Genomic DNA, 20,725 nt, shown 5'->3' with positions numbered 1-20,725 from the left:
GCTGCAGCAAGTGACTCACGGTGCATGCTGGAAATGACCACATCCCACATGAAGAGCTAACTGAAGGGGCTGAGTGTGAGCTGTGGCTTTTACTTCCATCAACTCGTAAACTAATGTAAGACGTAAAGCATGAAGAGAGATTGAAGGCACAGCCACACAGCCAAGCTAAACAAAACCAGCGATGTGGCTGGCCTGGGACTTGTAAGTCGGGTGAGCATTCAGCCAACTAGAGCAACAAGCTAGGGGTTGACTTTCAACTGGATTTCTAGTGTACTTTCTGGAAGGCACGGATCAAAAATGCTAACAATTCAAAGCACATTGCATTTGTGGGGAAAGTCCCTCCCACTGCATCAACTTGTGCCTTCTCTCACCTTAGAGCTTTGGGAAGCATGGAGAAATCTCTTCAGCCAATCCGCTCACTGCTGGCCAAGAACCCGGGCCTCTGCAATGCAAGTACATGACAGGTCAAAATCAGAATCCCCAGACCCCAGGGATAAGACAGTGCTCTTTCCCTTAGGCCACTTTATCCTTCTGATCTTCAGCTGGCCTGGGAGTGCACCCAAGGTCATTTTCCTGAAAAGAATTTTTGCACAGGAGTCCACTTAAATGTTTAATTGCTGGCAGTGTCTTACCGGTGGAGAACTGGCAATTAGCCTTTGTGGCGTGTATATTCCCACAGGTTCACATGTTTGAACACTTGGTCCCCAGCTGGTGACACTGTTTGGGAGGTTGTGAAGCCATTGGGTGGTGGTCCTTTGCTGGAGGAACTGGGTTGTTTATTGGGCATAACTGCAGCAAGCCAACCTTATGGGTCATAACTGCAGCTTGAGCCCTCCCTATAGAAGGTTGAGCGCTCAGGCAGGAGGATGATACCGAAGGTCCGTCCTATGGGTAGGGTGTACATGGAGGACTGGCAATACATCAAGGGCTAGAGGGGCTGCCAGGAGAGAAGGGAGAGGGGGAGATACAGCAGTGAGACCCAGAAGAACTGGAACCCAGCCCAGAGAACCTGCTGAGTTAGAGTAAACATTCTGCTTAATGGGGGACATTTTGGGGGAGGGAGCACTCAGTAGGACAGGCTAGATGGCGTAGTTTAGACAATATACTGGAGAACTAGGCCAAAGAGGCCAAGAGCAGAAACCCAGAGACCAATAGGGGTCTTTGACAGCTACTAAAGCGAAAGCCGATGGTGACTTGGATCAAAACTGGACTAGAGGGTTTAGTGAAAGGAAACAGAAATGGAGAGATGGCTCACTGGTGAGGAGTGCCTACCGCTTTTTCCCCCAGAGGACCTGAGCTTGGTTCCCAGCACCCACATCAGGTGGCTTACAACACTCTCTTCTTCATGAGAACTGCACTCACATGGCATAAACTCACACAGACACACATAAACATAAATAAAAATCACAAAAATTTGGCACGCACATGGTACACATACATACAGGCAGGCAAAACACTCACGCACATAAAAATAAAATACATAAATCTAAACAAAGTTTTTTAAGTAGCAAGAAAGAAATCTTTATTAAAAAGCAATTAATTTATTTTGAAGGTAGAAAAAAAATAGGGTTTGCAAAAGGGCTGGCGGTTGGATGTGGAAGAAGAGTCCCAGATCACACCCAGGCAACTCGGGGTGGGGTTGTCATTAATAAAGCATATTTGTTGGGGGGAGACTTTCATGAGCTCATTTTTAGACATATGTTTAATTTAAAATGCCTATTAAATATTCAGGTGGAAATGTCAAGTAGGAAGTTAACTATGGGAGTGTGGAGTTGAGGGAAGAAATCCAGGTTGGGGCTGTGCATTTCTTTGCATATGGGTGGCCTTTAAAGCAAGGAGACCACATGAGAACTGCCAGGGAGTGAGAATAGATGAGAAGGGGAACAGCCCAGGTCTGAACCATTGGGCATCTCAACATGGAGGTTTCTGGCTATGCAGATGATTCATCAAGTCAGAAGTCCAGGAAAGCACCGTGGAAGGGTAGGAGAAAGCCAGAGGGGTGAGCCTTCTGGAACCAGGAGAAGCAAGCAGGAGGGCCCTGCCCAGTGAGGCCCGAAGGAAGAGTATGCGACAAGGAGTGAGAATTATCCACTTGGCTGGGTGCAGCCTGGTTCATTGCCACACAAGATCAGCTTTTGCAAAGAAGTTGAGAAGAAAAATGTGCTGACTGATACAGGAAATGAGTGCGGAACGAGGCAACAAATTTAGACACTGTTCCCGGAAGAGAAGTGGAGAAAAGAAGCCATTAACGAAGAGGAAGAGGCGTAGAACAGCTGTGTGTATACTGAGGCAAATGTTCCAACAGAAAGGACTGACGGAAAGGGATTCCGGAACAATGCCCTGTGTAGGTGCAAGGGTCGAGATGTTCTTTTCCAAACTCTTTGTATTTGTCAGGTGGGGAGCAAGGAGGGTTAGAAGCCGGATGAAGAAGAAAGTGTTTGGGATTTAAGAAGAAATGAGAAAGCATGACAGTGGGAAGGGGAACTGCCCTCTGTGACCAGGCAGCCTAGGAACCCACGAATCACAGGCTGAGAGAGAAATCGAGAACTTGGTGGAGGTAGATTTTTCTGGGCTTTCTTGCTCAAGTTCTGTCCCTGACAGGGCGAGGAGTTAAATTTGTCTGGGATGCTGTAGTTTAGGTAAGCAGATATGATTCATTTAGGAGGCTAGGGCCTGGGGAATGAACTAAAGGGTATCAAAGAGAATGACTGTGCTGGCTGAGCATGAGTCCAGCTGAGTAAAGAGGGGAGTGAGGCCACAGCGAGGGACCATGAGCAATAGTATAAATGTTTTCAGATCAGTGGATTGCGAGGAGAGAGGAGGTCAAGGGAGTGCAGGGGATGAGCTGGGAACACAGGGGGTGGGAGCTAGGCTTGAAACGGATGCTTGGAAAATAGAAAGTGATGGGATCTACTGAAGTCCAGGCTGTGACATGAGTAAATTGATGAGAAAGGTCAGGTGTTGATTACAAGAAAGAAGCACAAGGACAGACGGGCCAGCCAGCTGCAGTGGTGGCTTCCTACAGAGCCCAGTGTGACTCAGAACAGGGACCTGGGACACTGTGCACTCAAGTTCTTCTCAGAGCCAGGATGTCTTCTTACCCCTATCCTTTATCAATGTCATTTATTATTATCATTATGTAATCAAAACTGGGGCGGACGTCAGCTCTGCTAAATGAAGAAATACATGTGCATACATATATGTCCTTCTCAAAGAGACACATACTGCTGGGGTAATGTTTGTCTATATACATATATTTGTTATATGTGCTATATACATACGCCATTCGTTTTTCAGTTGCTGTGGCAGAATACCCCAATAAATAAAACAATTTGGGGAAGGAAGTATTTTGGCTTGCAGTTCTGGAGGATGCAGTCTGTCATGATGGGAATGGTTTGGCAGTAGAAGGAGACTGGCTGATCACATTCCTTCTCATCCCTCTGCTCCACAGAAAGTGAATCTTGACTATAAAACCTCCAGGCCCACCCTCAGTGATGTACTTCCTCAGCAAGGCTGCACTCCCTAAAGGTTCTATTACTTCCCCAAACAGTGCCACCAACTGGGGACCAAGTGTTCCAAACATGTGCCTGTGAGGGACATTTGTTATTCAAGCCACCAAGGAATGTTATAAACACATGCATGCATATAGGCTAGTCATGTATCATGCACATATGTTAGACATACACATGTGCGTACCCTTAAAGTTAAGCATGGCCATGTGAATCGTTTTGACAAGGGTCACTAGAGGAAACATTCATTGGGCATGCTTACATTTACCCTATTGCTTTGAGCTAGGAAGCATGAATTGACACAGAAGTAGTTGTCACATGTGCCTGATCATGACATGGAGATTGCTGTCCCAGAGACGCAGCCACCTTCGCGATGGACACTGTGTAAGAAATAACTCAGAGTGGATATTTGGGTGTGGTTTTTTTCCAGTAGGCAGAACACGGTCTCCTCTGTGTGCTTTCTGCACTGTTTTATGGCTGGCACTGTGATAGCAGTTGAGGATACAGAGATGAATAAAGTCGCTGATACCGTGCTCTCCAGGTATCAGAGAATGAGGTACAAGGTTGAGAGCAACAGCTAAGAGAACGTGGGGAGTCAGGCCACCATGGCGCTGCCGTCTCCTCACTGCAGTTGGATCTTAGTCTCGCTTCTCTGACTGTCCATTCTAGTTCCTTGGTTCATCGATAAATGTGTGTTGAGTGACAGGTCTCGGGCCAAAAGGTAAATGCACAGTCGATGAAGCAGAGGACCCTTGCCCTCACAGGACCGACAGTTTATTGGAGTGGGTGTTAAATATTTAATTCATTGTGGGACTGAGTGTTATGAACAGACAATAGACAACAGGAAACCAAACCTGGATTCATCCAGGAAACTGGCAGCAGCAGCAGAGCAGGAACTGCTTCATCTAGGGATCCTGGGTGTTCAGACACCCTTATACACAATGGAGTATGGTCTCCCTGGGGCTCTGAGGCCCGCCATGGAGCCAGAGGGGTGAGAACTAAGGGGCAGGAGGTCAAGAAGGGAAACACTAGATACTGATGGTTCCACAAGCCAGGTGCAGAGGCTGGATAAAAACCCTGGTGGCAGAGGGACACATCTGTAGGGCATATTCCTTGAAGGTAAAATTTACAAGTCTTCCTTTTCAACACTGTTCTAGCAGTAGAGTTCTGCAGGGAGCCGAAAGGGGTGGTTGGAGGTCCTGTCATCGGCAGATAAGAGGGGGAGGGTGGTTGGCAGTGATGGCTTGTAAGACGTGGAAAGCTTCAAAAGTTATTTTTAAAGCAAAATTCAATTTAATTCGTGATTACAGTTGATGTGGAGGGTAATGACAAGGGAAGATTCAAAGGTAATTCTAGTTATTCAAACAGCTAAATTGATGGCAGTCTCAGGGCTGATAAGAAGAACTGCTAGATGGCTGGATGAGAAAGAATGAACTCTGAGCCATGAACAACCTGAGATGGTGTATTGGTCCTGTGCTTCTCAGGCTGTCTCTTCGCTGTGTTAACAATGCCATCCTTTCTCATCCCTCTGCTCCACAGCTCAGGATCCTAGAAACTTCTAAGATCCTGCCCCCTGTAATCTGCCTTTCTCCCATCCCCACCCTTGCAGATCTCCAGGTAATTAACGACCTGCACTCTGTCATTAGAAACAGAATACTTTGCATTTTAAGGGTTTTATACAAACAGAATTATATAGAATGTGTTCTTTTAAGAAAGAACCAGTCCAATAAATATTTGAGTACTTCAGTTCTAGGGACAGAGCCAAGATCTGGACAGACACAGTTTCAGCCATTAGGGAGGATTAGTTGACCAAGAGAGGCAGCGGCTGAATAAATGATTTCAGTAAGGTCTGTTGTGTGTTAATGAGAGGAAAGCATGCGTGATGTGTGTACCAGGGGCATCGAATGGAGGGCTTAGGGATGACCTGAAGAGCTAAGAGGAGAATGAGCAATAAAGCCTACAAGGGTAGGAGCCAGGATGTGGGGACAATACACAGGAAGGTCCCAAAGACGAGAAGTTGGGGTTTGACTAGGGAAGGAGAAGGCCTTGTGGCTGGAGACCACCAGACTAAGAAAAGAGAGAGCATGTTGTCTTCGAGGCTGGTGTTGGCTCTTCCCCTCTGGATGAGTGTTCTCTCCTGAGCCTCATCCACACTTCTACTAGCTCATCATCTTCCTTCTTTTCCTGCCAAGACATTTCCCCACCATTATTATGTAGGACAAAGTCAACTTAACGCTGGAGAAAGAATGGGGTACTCAAACACACAGAGCCATCTTGCCAACCCCCAAGTCCAGGGCTTTGTACAGCAGATGGTAAGACAGAAAAGAGCTTCCTAGGGCTCCTAAGAACCCAACATGCTGCCAATGCGGCCCTCAGCACAGAACTCAAGATGAGCAGATGCCTCGACTGTCAAAGACTTGGGCTTGAGAGAAGAGTTCACTGACACATAGACAGCCCAGGCCACTTAGCACTTGATTACCTTCTGGCAGGAAAGCCTGTTTATACCATCCCTTACATTTTTCTTCAATTTAATGAAGTAATTAATGCTATAAAAAGCTATGAAAATATAAATGTAAGAAAGCATGTTGCATAATTAACAATGTATGCATATGCATGGCAGGGTATTTCTTTCTGGCATACATATGCATATGTCATTAATTGAAACATAATCACTTTGTTTTACTGCCAAGTTATGGGTCTAAGTCACGCTGCCTGGATGTCAGCTGCCAGCCTGACCTCAGGGTATGTGATCACAAGGGAGGACCAGGAAAAAGTGCAGGGCTGGAGAACTGTAGTAGTGTCTGGCTTCTAAATTCAGCTCTGTGCTAATTTGCTATGTGACTTTGCTTTCTCTGGGCCTCAGTTTCCCTACTTGTAAAACTGAGGGTGGGACAGCATTGTGGGTATTCATAAAAATGGTAGTATGTCTCTTTATTCAAACAAAAATCTCAAATAAAAATAGATCCATAAAACAAACAGGAAAAGTCGAAAATCCAGTTGGGAAGATGGTTCAGGGGTGTAAAGTACTTGTTATAGAAGCAGGAAGCCAAGAGTTTGATCCTCATTCCAGGTTAAAAAGGTCAGGCCTGTTAGCACGCACTTAAAATCCAGCACTGGGGAGGGAGAGAAAGGAGGACCTATGGGACATGTTGGCCAACCAGCCTAGACAAATTTGGGAGCCCTGGGTTCCAGTGAGAGACACCCATCCAAGAAAGATAACTCTATTATTCAAACAAACAAACAAACAAACAAACAAACAAACAAACAAGACAGCTCTTGAAGATGTAAATGCAGTCAAGCTGTCCTCCACACACATGTGCTCACACCTGCACACACACTTATGCATCTGCACACGCATGACCATACATCCACACCTGTGCACACATACATATGTACACAGAGAGGTGTGTTTAAAGGCAGAGGAGGGGGGGGGGATTTTCCTCCGGTGTCTGTACTCCTCTGGCTCCCTCATCCTCAGGAAGTTTGGTAGTGGACTAGAGTGTGAGGAAGGCCCCACAGTACTTTTTCATTCTTTCACGAGTTCCAGGTAGAGAGAGTCGAGGCCTCTAGCCTGGAAATTCAAGAGATCGGAGTTTACATTAATTGCATTGTCTCCATATTCAGTGTGACCTCACATGAGCCTCCTACTCAGCTTGCATGCTTTATCCTATCCCTGTCAGTAGAGAAAGCAATCTTTGTCCCTTCGTACCCAACCACGATGACAAACTAGGTACCAGCTAGCCAAGTGCTCTCCCGGGGAAGTGTATGATGGAGGTAGACATTTTATCTCCCCAGGCTGAGGGGGGTGGACTCTTAACAACTATGCAAGCTTGTGTTTAACCTTACTGTGTGGTGGTTTTCCCATCAGTAAGATGGGCAGTACCACGATGTTGTCTGTGCACAAACTGTAAGGTCTATAAGCTGTGGCACTCACCAGCAATGTCTATAAGCAACAAGCCTGTTCCCTCACTAATATTACTATTACAGTTGCTTTGGGGCACTGAGTGCTGAGCCCAAGGCCTCCCATCTGATAGGCAAGCACTACAACTGAGCTACATTTCCCAGCCCCAACCCATTAAGGTTTTATTTTGAGACACTGTCTCACTAAGTTGCACTGGGCATGCTTGAAATTCTGATCCTCCTGCCTCAGTCTCTTGAGTAGCTAGGATACAGGTATGTACCACCATATCTGGCTTTGTTATCATTTTTTTTTTAATTAAGCTAGTAGAAGATAGCTGGCTATGGGTAGATATGCTCTGTATTCTAACCTGGAACCCACTGCTTCCCAAATGAAAACACTAATCAAATGGAGAGAATGCAAAGAATTCTGCAGGTCACGCCAGAGAAGACATTAAAGGAAACATTGGTGTTAAAATACTTTGAGAAATTCGCACATCTCTGCAAAGACGAGTGCAGCTATGTATTCCAAAGACAAGCCTAACTTAAGAAAATGTTTGAGAAATGATTCCAGGGTTATAGACAGTTTAATTGGGACAGCCTGAGACTCCCTATCTCAGTGTTAATGGAAGCAGAAAGAATTTAGGAGCCATGTTTCAGTGTGAGGGTGCCATATCAGTTTTGCAGAGAGGTAATGACAGAGACATAGCTTACCACCCCAAGCTCCTCATGTACCTACCTCTCTTTGGCCTACTGAAGTTTAAGAATTTGAAAAACAGACAACATATATGTTCACACAGGCATACTCACAAAATTATATACACACCACACATCACACACACACACACACACACACACACACACAGACTACAACCCACATACATATACACATCACACACATGTAAATACACCACACACACACACACACACACACACACACACACACACACACACACCACAAATGGTCCCTGAACAATTCCTGAGGACCCAATGCGGACCATGCATGGTCAACACTGGGCTGTGTCACCTTAAGCAATGCAAAGACCAGATCCCGAAAGAAATGGAAGGTTTTCATCCACAGAGAGACTGGTAGTCTATCTGTTGCCTGTCCCAAGGATTTGCAAGCAATGAGGCTAAGCAGCAAAGCACTGACACTCCTCAGGGGACCAGAGATGTAAGGAACCCATGAATAAGAGCTTTCTGGAAACTCTCAAATGCAATACTGTCACAAGTATGTGGCTCTAAGTCCAGGGAGGGCCATCTTCAACATAAGGCCGTGTCAATCAAGCCGGATGTTATCTTTCACACACCCAAAGTCTTCAAGAGATCAGGAACTTGGTCAGGACAAAGTGAGGAAAGAGCCCCCGAGCCATGCATCTCTCAACCTACAAAGGTTACACACTGGGCAGGGGGAGAAATATCCTTTGGAACTAGAAATCTTTGCTCCCACACAGCTCTAGGTCTTTGAGTTTCTAGGTTGAGACCCAGAAGTCACCCAGGCCCTGAGGACCTAACAGCCCTGTTAAGACAGGGCAGGATGACACAGAATGCCGTAGTTTGATGGCGCCTCTCTCACCGGGCTTCACCTTTTCCCAGATGCTAAGCCACACATCACAAAAGCCACTCTCCTTTTGTGCAAATGACTGAAGGAAGTTCTGTTTTGCTGTTGTCATTGCCATCTGAGCAAGAATTCATAAAACACGGGAGTCACTGTGGTCAAGATGGCTAGGGCTCAGGACCGTTGTGCCCTGAGCTATTCCAAGATAGGGACAGCCTTGTGCACTGGTCAGGTAGGTCACTAACCAAACCAAAGCAAAACCAAAATTTTAGAGAGATGGAAAGATTTTTGCCACATCCCTATCCTTTTCTAAAACATACGTATTCTTTTTTATCTGTATTTTGAGTAAAGGTCTCTCATTCCCTATGTAGTCCAAGGTGGTCCTGACTCGGGAGCCTCATTGTGCTGGGGTTACAGGCAGACACCACCCTCCCTGTCATGGTACGAATTTTTATATTACCTTTGAAGCTCCCAGTTTTTTCTTTGGTTGCAGACTTTGTGTTTTTTTTTTTTTTTTTTTTTTTTCTGTAATTTGCACACCCTGGGTGGGTCAACTTTGACTTCTTATTTTTTTTTTCTACGACAGCAGTCCCTACCCTTTTACTACTGGGAACCCACCCCAAAATCTTCAGTAGACAGATGACTGAAACCCTGGGCAGCACCGACCGTAAGTATGCTTTCACATTCAAATATTTACATTAAACTTTGACCTTGCAACACAAAGCACTCAGCACCACCTCTCCAGCTGGAGCTGAGTTGCCCTCATGCCTTTTTCACAGGCAGCCACTACCAGGGAACATAACAAAAGCACAATGGCAGGATAGTGCCTAAAAGGAGGGTAGCGTATACAGCGTGGATACACTAGGCAAAAGGATGCTTCTCTTCCCTGGAAAGATGGATCAAGACAGTGTGAGGTCCCAAGTGCAATGTAAAACTTAGGAACTTGTTTCCGGTCTTCATTAGTTAGTATTTCCAGAACGTAATCCACCGCATGTAACTGCAATCTCAAAAAGCCAACCCATGCAGGTCTGGGGAGGCATTTACACCATTTTTCTCTTGCAGAAATGGAAACATTCCTACTTAGTTTAAGGTCTAGGGCATGGAATTCTGTCACCTACATGTCACTTCCTGGGTGGCATATGTCACCTTTTCTATAAATATCCCTGACCCCGCAAATACGATTCTGGGATTTATTTTGGCCCGTTTGGGATCTAGTAGCTTTCCACATCCCCTTGGTTACCATGGAAAGGGACCTGTTCTTCCAGCCACCGGTGTGTACTCCTCCAGGGACCATTCACACAGCCCAGCTTACACAAGCCAGCTGTTCTTCCCAGGGCCTGATAGGGTTGACAGTCCAGAGGGGAGGCAGGCACCAGGCAAAGGTGCGGAGTGCTGAGAATGGGCTTTGAGAAGTGATATGAAAGAAAGGGACAGAGCGTAATGAGGGAATGTGGCCTAGTTTGGGAAGTAGGTTTTGAACTGTTTTAAACCACCTCGCTTTATTGGTATTTTGGGGAAAGGAAAAGTTGCCATCTCATGCTGGGATTGTAAGGATGGTTAGGTTAGGGTGGTTTCAAAGCACCGTCAGGCACACAGAGAATGTTCTCAAATCTTAGTGACGGAAGACACCATCGTGTTTACAGTTCTCATTTTCAACAGAATGGCCATTTGCTCTGAGACCGGAAAGGGTTGTGCGATGGCTTACTGCCAATGGGACTGGATTTGGAATCACGTAGGAGGCACACCATTGGGTGTATCTGTTGGGGTGTTTCCAGAGAGGATTAACTGAGGATGGAAGAGGAAACCCCCTTTGAATATAAGAGGCACCATCGCATGCACTGGGGTCCTGGGCTGAGTGAAAAAGGAGGAAGTGAGGTGATGTACCAGCATTCATCTCTGCTTCCCGACTGTGGGTGCCGCGCGAGGAGCCATCTCATGCTCCCTTCCCGACTGTGGGTGCCGCGCGAGGAGCCATCTCATGCTCCCTTCCCGACTGTGGGTGCCACGCGAGGAGACATCTCATGCTCCCTTCCCGACTGTGGGTGCCACGCGAGGAGCCATCTCATGCTCCCTTCCCGACTGTGGGTGCCGCGCGAGGAGCCATCTCATGCTCCCTTCCCGACTGTGGGTGCCACGTGAGGAGCCATCTCATGCTCCCTTCCCGACTGTGGGTGCCACGCGAGGAGCCATCTCATGCTCCCTTCCCGACTGTGGGTGCCACGTGAGGAGCCATCTCATGCTCCCTTCCCGACTGTGGGTGCCATGCGAGGAGGAGCCATCTCATGCTCCCTTCCCGACTGTGGGTGCCACGTGAGGAGCCATCTCATGCTCCCTTCCCGACTGTGGGTGCCACGTGAGGAGCCATCTCATGCTCCCTTCCCAACTGTGGGTGCCACGCGAGGAGACATCTCATGTTCCTAACACCGAGCCCTCCCTACCATGATAGATTCTATGTTCTCCAAAGCAAATCCTTCTCCCTGTAACTTGCCCTTTGTGAAGTGTTTGGCTTCAGCAACAAGAACTAATATGGGGTAGGAACCTTAGCTAGGGATGTTCTATTTTCTTTTCTGCTGCTGTGATCAAATTTTAAGGGAGGAATTTTAAGGATTGATTCAGCTTATACTTCTAGGTCACAATCTTTCATCGAAAGGAGTCAAGGCAGGGAGGGACTCAATGCAGGAACCTGAATGCAGAAACCATGAAAGAACACTCACTGCTTGCTGACTCACTCACTGGCTCATGCTCAGATAGCTTTCTTGTACAACCCAGGACCACTGCCATAGGGATGATGCTGCCCACAGTGGTCTGGGCCTTCCTACATCGATTAACAACCAAGACAACACCCCACAGACATGCTCAGAGGTCAATCCTAGGTAATCCCTCAGTTGAGGCTTCCCTGAACATGACTCTAGGCTGTGTCAAGTTAACAATTAAAGCTCACTAGGGCATGGGATTTCTCATTTCTAACCCGTGTCCCTTTTGTTCCCTGGCCGTAGTTAAAGAGCCATACAGAGTTAAGTGTCCCTATGTAAGATGAAGAGATGCAACCAGCATTTTAAAAAGCCAAAAAACCAGCCCACTAGCTCCTTATCTATTGTCTGCATCCCGTATCCCATGACAATTTGCATTTCAAAGTGACATATCAATAAAGAATGAATTTTCAAAAGTCGACAAAGCAGCCTGAAATATACAATAACCTGGATTCCAGGTGTGTGTCTCAGCTTCAGAAACCTCCATTTCTGTTGGTTGCCTTTCTTTCTTTTTCTTTCTCTCCCTTCCTCCCTCCCTCTCTCTCACTCTCTGTCTGTCTTTGTCTGTCTGTCATTCTGTATAACCAAGGGCTGTAATTGGCAACACCTCCATAGATACCTTTGGTTCTGTCTGTTGTTCTAACATGAAGATCCTCTCACCTGTATTTTCTTAGGAGGAACCCTACTGGGAGAGTCCATGCCAAGTAGAGCAGTCTGGGCTGCTTTTTAATTCCCAGCCATCAGAACTAAGGAGAAAAGAAAAGAGAGGTGAAATGAGAAAGATAAAAGGTTGCAGATTAAAAAAGGGTGGGAGCAGGGGAAGTTAGAGCTGGAGCAATTCCCACAATTCAAAAATGGTTGGCAAGATAACACCTGTGAGGGGGTAGCATTTTTCGCCAATCCCCTTGCAGGTCTGTGGAACAGAAATGCAAGTGAGTTTTTCCTGGGAGTAACTGAGCACAGACTATATAGTCAAGCTTTACATGAAACTCACTCATCCAAGGAGAAAAAAAATCCAGTTTTATTCTTCATAGAAACCTCAGACCTAGGTCTCCTTTATCGTGTCTTTATTCTCAGGGTGAATGACCCGCTGGCTAAATGCAGTTGCTGCCCTGGACAATGGGACAGTCTTCTTGGCTCTGTGCTGTGGTAAACCCATTATCTATCTTGCATCAACTCTTACCATTGCTCCACAAGCCCTCCAGTCAATTTACACACCCAGCTTTGTCAGCAGCTTCCTGTTTGTTCAGTAGATTCACATTTATTTGTTGGATCCATCCATCCATCCATCCATCCATCCATCCATCCATCCATCCATCCTTGTATTAGTAGGTATAAATCATCTACCTTTGCCAAGCATGACTCTAAGCATAGAGAACAGGAGAATTGAAGAGACTAAGTTGTTTTTAGTTATGTCTCTCATTGCCACAACCAAATAGGTGAAAAGGGGTAACAGAAGGAAAAAGAGGTTGATTATTGGCTCACAGTTCAAAGCATCATTTCATCACAGTGGGAAGGCATAGCAGCAGGAAGGTGGAAGGGTCATACTATATCCACAGCCAGGAAGTAAAAAGGGAACAGGAAGGGAGGCTTGGCTATGAAATTTCTAGGCCCACCCCCAGGGGCCTCCTTCCTCCAGCAAGGTTCCACCTCCTATGGACTCCACAACCTTCCAAAACAGCGCCACCTGCTGGGGCTCAGTGTTTGTGAGCCTGCGGGAGATGTTTCACACTGAAGCCACAGCAGCAGGTGCTGGTCTACTGTTCTAGCTGGAGGTTACCTTAAAGCAGCTTTGGGTCATTCGCCATGTCTATACTTATGGAACACCTTTTTATCTGCTAGGATTTATGTCGGGTACTGTTGCTGGAGAACTTTTCTCCAGCTCCCGCCACCGAGTCCCGCCAGTCCCAGAGCCCACTTATAAAATAAACACACAGACTCTTACATTATTTAAACTGCTTGGCCATTAGCTCAGGCCTGTTATTGTCTAGCTCTTACTCTTATATTTAGCCCATTTCTATTAATCTTTACTTTGCCACATGGCTCGTGGCTTACTGGTACCTTACATCTTCCTTGTCCTGATGGCGGCTGGCAGTGTCTCTCCCTCAGCCTTCCACTTCCCAGAATTCTTTTCCTTGTCCCGCCTATACTTCCTGCCTAGCCAATGGCCAATCAGTGATTTATTTACTGACCAATCAGCAACACATTTGACATACAGACCATCCCACAGCAGGGTACTGAGAAAACAAAGACCAATGAGACTATGGTTAGTACCAACCATGGATGGTTCCAAGAACCAAAGCAGATGGTCGTGTTAGTAAGGCACACTGGTGATACTGCAGACAGGTTAGAGAGAGAAACAAACCAACTGAGAATGTAAAAATCCCTTTCTCAAAAAGACTTGGACTTGCCTTTCTGTGTTGCAGTTATTAATTTATGCAATAAATAACGGAGTACCTTGGAGTGCGTTGAGGAGTTCCGGTACACATAAGCACTAGGTAAATGTTAGCCTTTGTTGCTTCCCATATTATCTTCAGCCTTGCATGGCATCAGAACGTATAGTAATCTAAGGAGGCCAGAGCTGCTGGAGCTCAGAGACCCACACAGCCAGAAGAGTCAACTAATTTCTCCAAGCTAAAGTAGACTGGGAGTCTGGTTTCTTTCCCATATGATGCCATCTCATCTACTACAACCCAGCAGTGTGGCTCACTGCAGAACTCTCTATTTTTAAAAAATGAATAATGAGTTTTTTAACACGTTCTTTGTAGACAAGCCCAGAGAGAGAATGTGTCTGAATTCATCCTTTCTCAGCTGTATCAGACCCAGAAATTTCTCCTGGAGCAATGCAGAGAGAGAGAGAGAGAGAGAGAGAGAGAGAGAGAGAGAGAGAGAGAGAGAGAGAGAGACTTAAGATTCTGTCACCATCTGCTCTTGGTAAATACCACACTACTGTCCTGTATATAGCAATCTCCATTCCCGGAATCTCGACGTTGGGTTTCAGAAGAGAAGGATGCCAGGACCCAGGGCAGTCTGCCAAGGTCAGCTGCAAAACAGCTAAAATAAGGACACTCACCAGCGTCTCTGATAACACCAGCACAAGGCTTGGAAAAGCCTTGCAGAGCGCTGTTCCTGAATCCCTCAGCAGAGAAATACAGTTTGGGTACTTAAATCCAAGCATGGCTTGCCTGTGGGTTGTGTTTTCAAAGGCAAATATTGTTGAGCCAATCATTCCATCCTGTTGTAGGGGGTGGCAGGTTGGGGAGCCTGGGATTGGAGCCAGGACTGGGAGAGTGGAGGACAGGGAACCAGCTTACATATACTACCAGGTAGATCAGGGAAAGGCAGGAGGGGAGGGGTCAGAACTGGGCAGATGTGAACTCCCTGGAAAGAAAGTTGTCAAAGTTTGGGGCTCTAGAGTCAAACCAAGAATGTAAAGAGTATCAGTAAGATTGTCTGGGAGATGTCTAGGGAAGAAAGAGAAAGGCAGCAAATGGGGGTTAATATGGTCCAAACACATGCTGTGCTGGAATCAAAATGTCTTTGAGGGATATGGGGGTGTGAGTCTGTTGTTAGACTGAATATCTAGCATGAGGCTCCAGGTTCAGTCACCAGCACCATATATATCAGGTGTGGTGATGTGTGCTTGTAATCCTAGGGAGGTGGAGGAAAGAAGATCAAAAGTTCAAGGTCATTCATGACTACACCAGTTCAAGGCTAGTTGGGATGCATGAGATCTTGTCTCAAAACAGCAACAAAAGGGATGGGAGATGGCCCTGTTAGTGAAATGCTGGCCTTGCAAGCACATGGGTTCGAATTAGATATTCAGCCTCACCTAGCCTATTTGGATAGTTCCAGGACAGTGTGAGACCCTGCCTCAAACAAAGAGATGATTGGTACTTGAGGAATGATGTTTAAGGTTGTCCCCTGGTCCCCTAATGCACACACACATACATACACCTATACATAGACGCACAGTATAAAGAACCGTTATGTATCCATCACTTTGTTCAGTGATACATGGATATATATACATATATGATTATATATAATATATAAATACACATATGAACATATACATGATTGTATATAATATATATAAATACACACACATATATGAATACACATATGTATATATATTTGCTTTTAAACAAAGGTGAAATGAACTAAGAGGTACATATTGTCAGCAAGCAACAAACTAGAAAATTTGAGCCTGAGGTCAGGGGTGGCTCTCTCAAGTCAAACTACAACAGATGGCTACAGTGCCTGCCTCAGTTAAATCCTGGCTGATGAGAGAGGTACTAGGCAGGCAATAATATAAGGGAAAACAGGAGAGAAATGGAGAGACTCTCTCTCTCTCTCTCTCTCTCTCTCTCTCTCTCTCTCTCTCTCTCTCTCTCTCTGTCTCTCTGTCTCTGTCTCTGTCTCTCTCTCTCTCTCTCTCTCTCTCTCTGTCTCTCTCTCTCTGTCTCTCTCTCTCTGTCTCTCTCTCTCTCTCTCTCTCTCACACACACAAACACACACACACACACACACACACACACACACACACACACACACACACAGAGAGAATATCGCCTTTGTAATCTGATGCAATTTGACCAGGTCAATACAAGTGGAGGGCTCTTGAGGAAGGGACGGTGTAACATTTGACATTTGTAGAGAATAAACTAGAACAGGGTGGGAAAGGACATTCAAGTGGCCTTTCAGCTGGAGCGACAGAGCAAGGTTAAGTGCTCAGTTTATACCAACAGCAGTTTCATTGTTAACTTGCTGATAACACGGAGTAGTTAGCACTTCAGCACACAGAATATAACGTTAGAAATGGCAGGTTAGACCCTGCCACGAAAAGATGTACTGAGTGGGGGTTCAGGGGATGGCTCAGCAGGTAAAGGGCTTGCTGTTCAAACATGAGGACCAGGGTTCAACTCTCTAGCACCTCCATAAGAAGCTGGGTGTAGCCACTAACCACAGTGCTCAGGGGCAGAGGCAGAGATAGAAGAATGCTGGGGTTTGCTGCCACCAGCCCAGTTCCAGGTTCATTGAGAGACTCTGTATCAAGAAAGTAAGGCAGACATTGACAGAGAAGGACACTCGACATCCTTCCCTGGCCTGAGTGCATATGTGGGTGTATGCACCCGCACATATACCACACACATAAACACACACAAACACATGCACATTTAACCTTTGTGGGCTCCACTGCCCTTCAAGATCTTGAAGATCACTCTGGGAACATCAGTCATCACAGCTCAGGCACAGGATGAGAGTATGACATAATGGGGTGCTACCAAGTCCTAAAATCCCATCATTTCTAAACTACCATCTTTAGTAATCATTTTAATCTAGAGTTTGTCAAATGCTGTTCCCCAAGAGCTGATGAGGTGAGCCACACAGGAAAAAAATATACATAATTACTGCCACTAGATTCAAGAGACATTTCATTTGTTTAAACCATCCCTGATCTTCTTAGATCCCATAACAGATGAGAAGGGAGTCTCCAAAGCAGGAAAGAGCACACAAGCTTCTTTGTTCATCTGACTGTCATGTGGATATGGTATCCAAAAGACAGCTTTCCTTTTCTTTTCTGAAAACTTGTCCGTGTGTATATGTGTGTGTATGGCATGTGGTCACATGTGTGTGCTCATGCATAGGTCTGAGAATGCATACTGATGCCAGAGGAGGCTGTTGAATGTTCTGCTGTCTCACTCTCTACCTTATTCAGGGTCTCTGCCTTATTCAGGGTCTCTCACTGAGCCTGGAGCTAGGATGGCAGTCAGCGACCACCAGAGATTCTCTTGTCTCTGTACCCTACAGCACTTGGGTTAAAGCATATGTAGCCACACCTGCCATTTTATGTGGACATTGGGGATTGGAATTCAGGACCTCTTGCTGGTTCAGCAAGCACAGTTACACCATTGAGTTATCTCCCCAGCTTGGGACAAATAACGTGTTTCCAAGCAAAATGTTGGAATAGATTACTACAGATGCTTGTTGCTTGTACAGGTAGCCAAAGTCTCAAGATCACTTCTGCAGTTTGGCAGAGCTAGGACAATAATCTGGGGCTCCAGATGATCACTCCCTCTCACCTGCTCACCATTCCTAAGCCAACCTGAGGAGCCAAACTTCGGCATGTCTCAGGGATGGAAGAACGTCATATTTAAATTCAGCATTTCTTTCCCTTCTTTGTCTTTTTGTTTTCATTTTCTTTGCTCAGAAATTAAAGTAGCAAAGCTCAGAGGAGAGCAACTTACCCAGGTTTAGGGAAAAGAAAGGAAAGAAAGAGACAAGGTTTTTAAGATCATTCAGACATAAACAATATTCTATTACTGCCTGGGTTTTCAGAGACGTAGAGGTCCTCAGGCCTTTATCTCCTGGCCTTTTAGGTCCCTGTTGCTGTCTAGAGCCTCAAGGTGGGTGGCAGTGGGAGGTGGACAGGGCTTTCAGAAACCTAGCTGATTTGTAGAGAGAACTCTGTTCCTCCCACTTCGCTACTATAGCAATTTTTTTTCCTCCAGTCTCTGTGATTACAAAATGTCACCCTGGAAACAGTTCAATATTCCTTTGAAAATATAAAAGCAACCAAAATGAAAAAACTACCAGAAATCCCAAGCTCTTTGTAGAAGCCATTAGATTGATTTTATGTGGGGTGATAAGGATGCTTGTTCCCTAAGAATAAGCTTGCCCTCGCTGCTGTGGGCTGCATCCAAGATCTCTCCGTGGAGGTGGCACAGGGGCCCTAGTAGAAAGTAGCTCAGGGAAGAATCTGGTGGACCAGGGAGAAAGCAAAGTGTGAGTCTCCCATGGGCACACCAACACCCAGAACTCACCCCTTGTCCCAGCTATCAGCCTTCTACACTTCTGAGCATCTTATCAGACCGAACTCTAGATATCTAGAATGATGAACTTCGTCAAGTGATGATCTCAGATGAAACTTACTCTTTTCATTAGAGAACTGAGATGCCAAGAGCAATTGGGGCATCTAAATGATTGCCTTTGGGGCTAGCGAGAGGGCTCGGTGGGTAAAGGCGCTTGCTGCACAAGCCAAATTACCCATATTCAGTCCCTAGTTCTGACAGTGGAAAGAGAGAATGGGCTCTTGCAAGTTGCCCTCTGATCTCTACATGTGGCACATGTGCACTAATCTATATACATACCTCCCCCACCCCTCACACACACACATATCACACACATTACACACACATGCACATGAAAATATATAAAATAAAATTGCTAAGAATTGCCTTTCTTTAAATGTGACTCTTGGCTCACCCTGTATGTGTCCTGTCCTGGAGTCCATGAGAACCAGATGAGTTTACAAGACGCTCCCAGGGCCCCCTGCTTTCCTATCTGGAATTTCCCGTGCCATGGACTCTTGTGAGTAAAAAACAGATTTTTGTTCAGCATGAGGAAAAACAGAGGAGAAAACACCCGTTATTGCTGTGGGATGTCATTCTGTATGCTGTGAATATGTGTTGCTCTGTGATAAATAAAATAAATATTATATTTATCAAATGGTTGATAAATAAAATGCTGATTGGCCAGTAGCCAGGCAGGAAGTATAGGTGGGGTAAGCAGATGAGGAAAATTCTGGGAAGAGGAAGGCTGAGTCAGGAGTCACCACCCAGACAGAGGAAGCAAGATGACAAGGCAGAACTGAGAAAAGGTACCAAGCCACATGGCTAAACATAGATAAGAATTATGGGTTAATTTAATAATAAGATCTAGTCAGTAATAAGCTTGAGCTAATGGCCAAGCAGTTATAATTAATATATTATTTTTATAAGCAGGCTGCAGGACCATGGGGCCTAGCAGGACTGGAGAAATCTTCAGCTACACATTCTCAATGACTAAGTTAGGATAGTTTTAATAGTTTAAGGTCTATGTTCAAACAGTAGTTGGACATTGGGCTGCACACACATGCACACACACACACACACACACACACACACACACACAAAGAGACACATGTGCATACACCCCACACCCATGCACCCCCCACAGACACATAGACACATACACACACAGACACACAGACACAGACACAGACACGCACACACACACACACACACACACACACACACACACACATGCACACACACAAATGTAGATGTCCAATGCCTGTGAAGGCCAAAGGAGGGCATCAAATCAACCAGAGCTGGAGTTGCAGGTGGTTGTGAGCTGCCCAACATGGATGCAGGGAATGGAAGATCAGCATGTGCTCTTAACAACTGAGTCATCTCCCCAAGTCCCAATCCTGTTCTGTGACAGACACCAGATGAGCATTCATCAGACCGATAGAAACTTCATTTTATAAATCTAATAGCTGCTTCCTCTTCCTCTTTAGCAAGAGACCCCTATGCTGTGGACTGTGGCGATTTGCCTGTATAAGTCTGTATTTATCAGCATCCCTCACAGATGAAGTTACCTGTGGAAGTCACTGGTTAGATCCGAGAAGAGTAGGACTCACAAAGGAGTCCCTTTCTCCTTTATGGTCCCTCTTTTCAGCTTCCTGGGACATATTCTTAGTGACTGAAGCTTCAACAGCCACTAAAGGCCGTGAAGACAAGCTAGAGGACAACAGTCAGTCAGGAAAGATATATTAGAACAGGGAGACAGGTCTTGAGTCTCTGATGCATAGATGTCTATCACCCTATGTCATTTCAATGAGTGTATCCTATTCAAGACACTATTGTTATGGATGTCTGTCACTAACCATCAAAAATAATTCCAGGGGACTAGGGAGGTGGCTCAGTCTGCTCTGAAAGCATGAGGACCCGAGTTCAGATCCCAAGCATTCATGTAAAACGTGGACATGATGGGACATTTATAATCCTAGTGCTGGAGGAAGAGGGCTAAGGTAAGTAGATCTCTGGAGCTCACTGGCCAACAGGTGAGTTCTGAGTTCAAGGAGAGCCTATACCTCATAAAGGAAGGTAGATAGCAATGAAGGAAGACATCTTGACTGGAGAGAAGGCTCAGTGGTCCAGGCTGCTTCCAGTTCTTACAGGAGA

At 45.7% G+C, this 20,725-nt stretch overlaps 1 long non-coding RNA gene across 1 annotated transcript; it reads right to left on the bottom strand.

Moving 5' to 3' along the window:
- Positions 1-370: 370 nt before the first annotated feature.
- On the bottom strand, positions 371-13,139 carry LOC131916573 (uncharacterized). The gene is made up of 3 exons (XR_009380560.1): positions 13,062-13,139; positions 12,375-12,460; positions 371-442 (listed from the first exon to the last, which is right to left on the bottom strand). It is a non-coding gene; the product is annotated as an uncharacterized LOC131916573 (long non-coding RNA).
- Positions 13,140-20,725: the final 7,586 nt, after the last annotated feature.

This window comes from Peromyscus eremicus, chromosome 8a (assembly GCF_949786415.1).
Source record: "Peromyscus eremicus chromosome 8a, PerEre_H2_v1, whole genome shotgun sequence".
Taxonomy (NCBI): domain Eukaryota; kingdom Metazoa; phylum Chordata; class Mammalia; order Rodentia; family Cricetidae; genus Peromyscus; species Peromyscus eremicus.
This window is presented reverse-complemented; position numbering and strand designations above follow the sequence as displayed.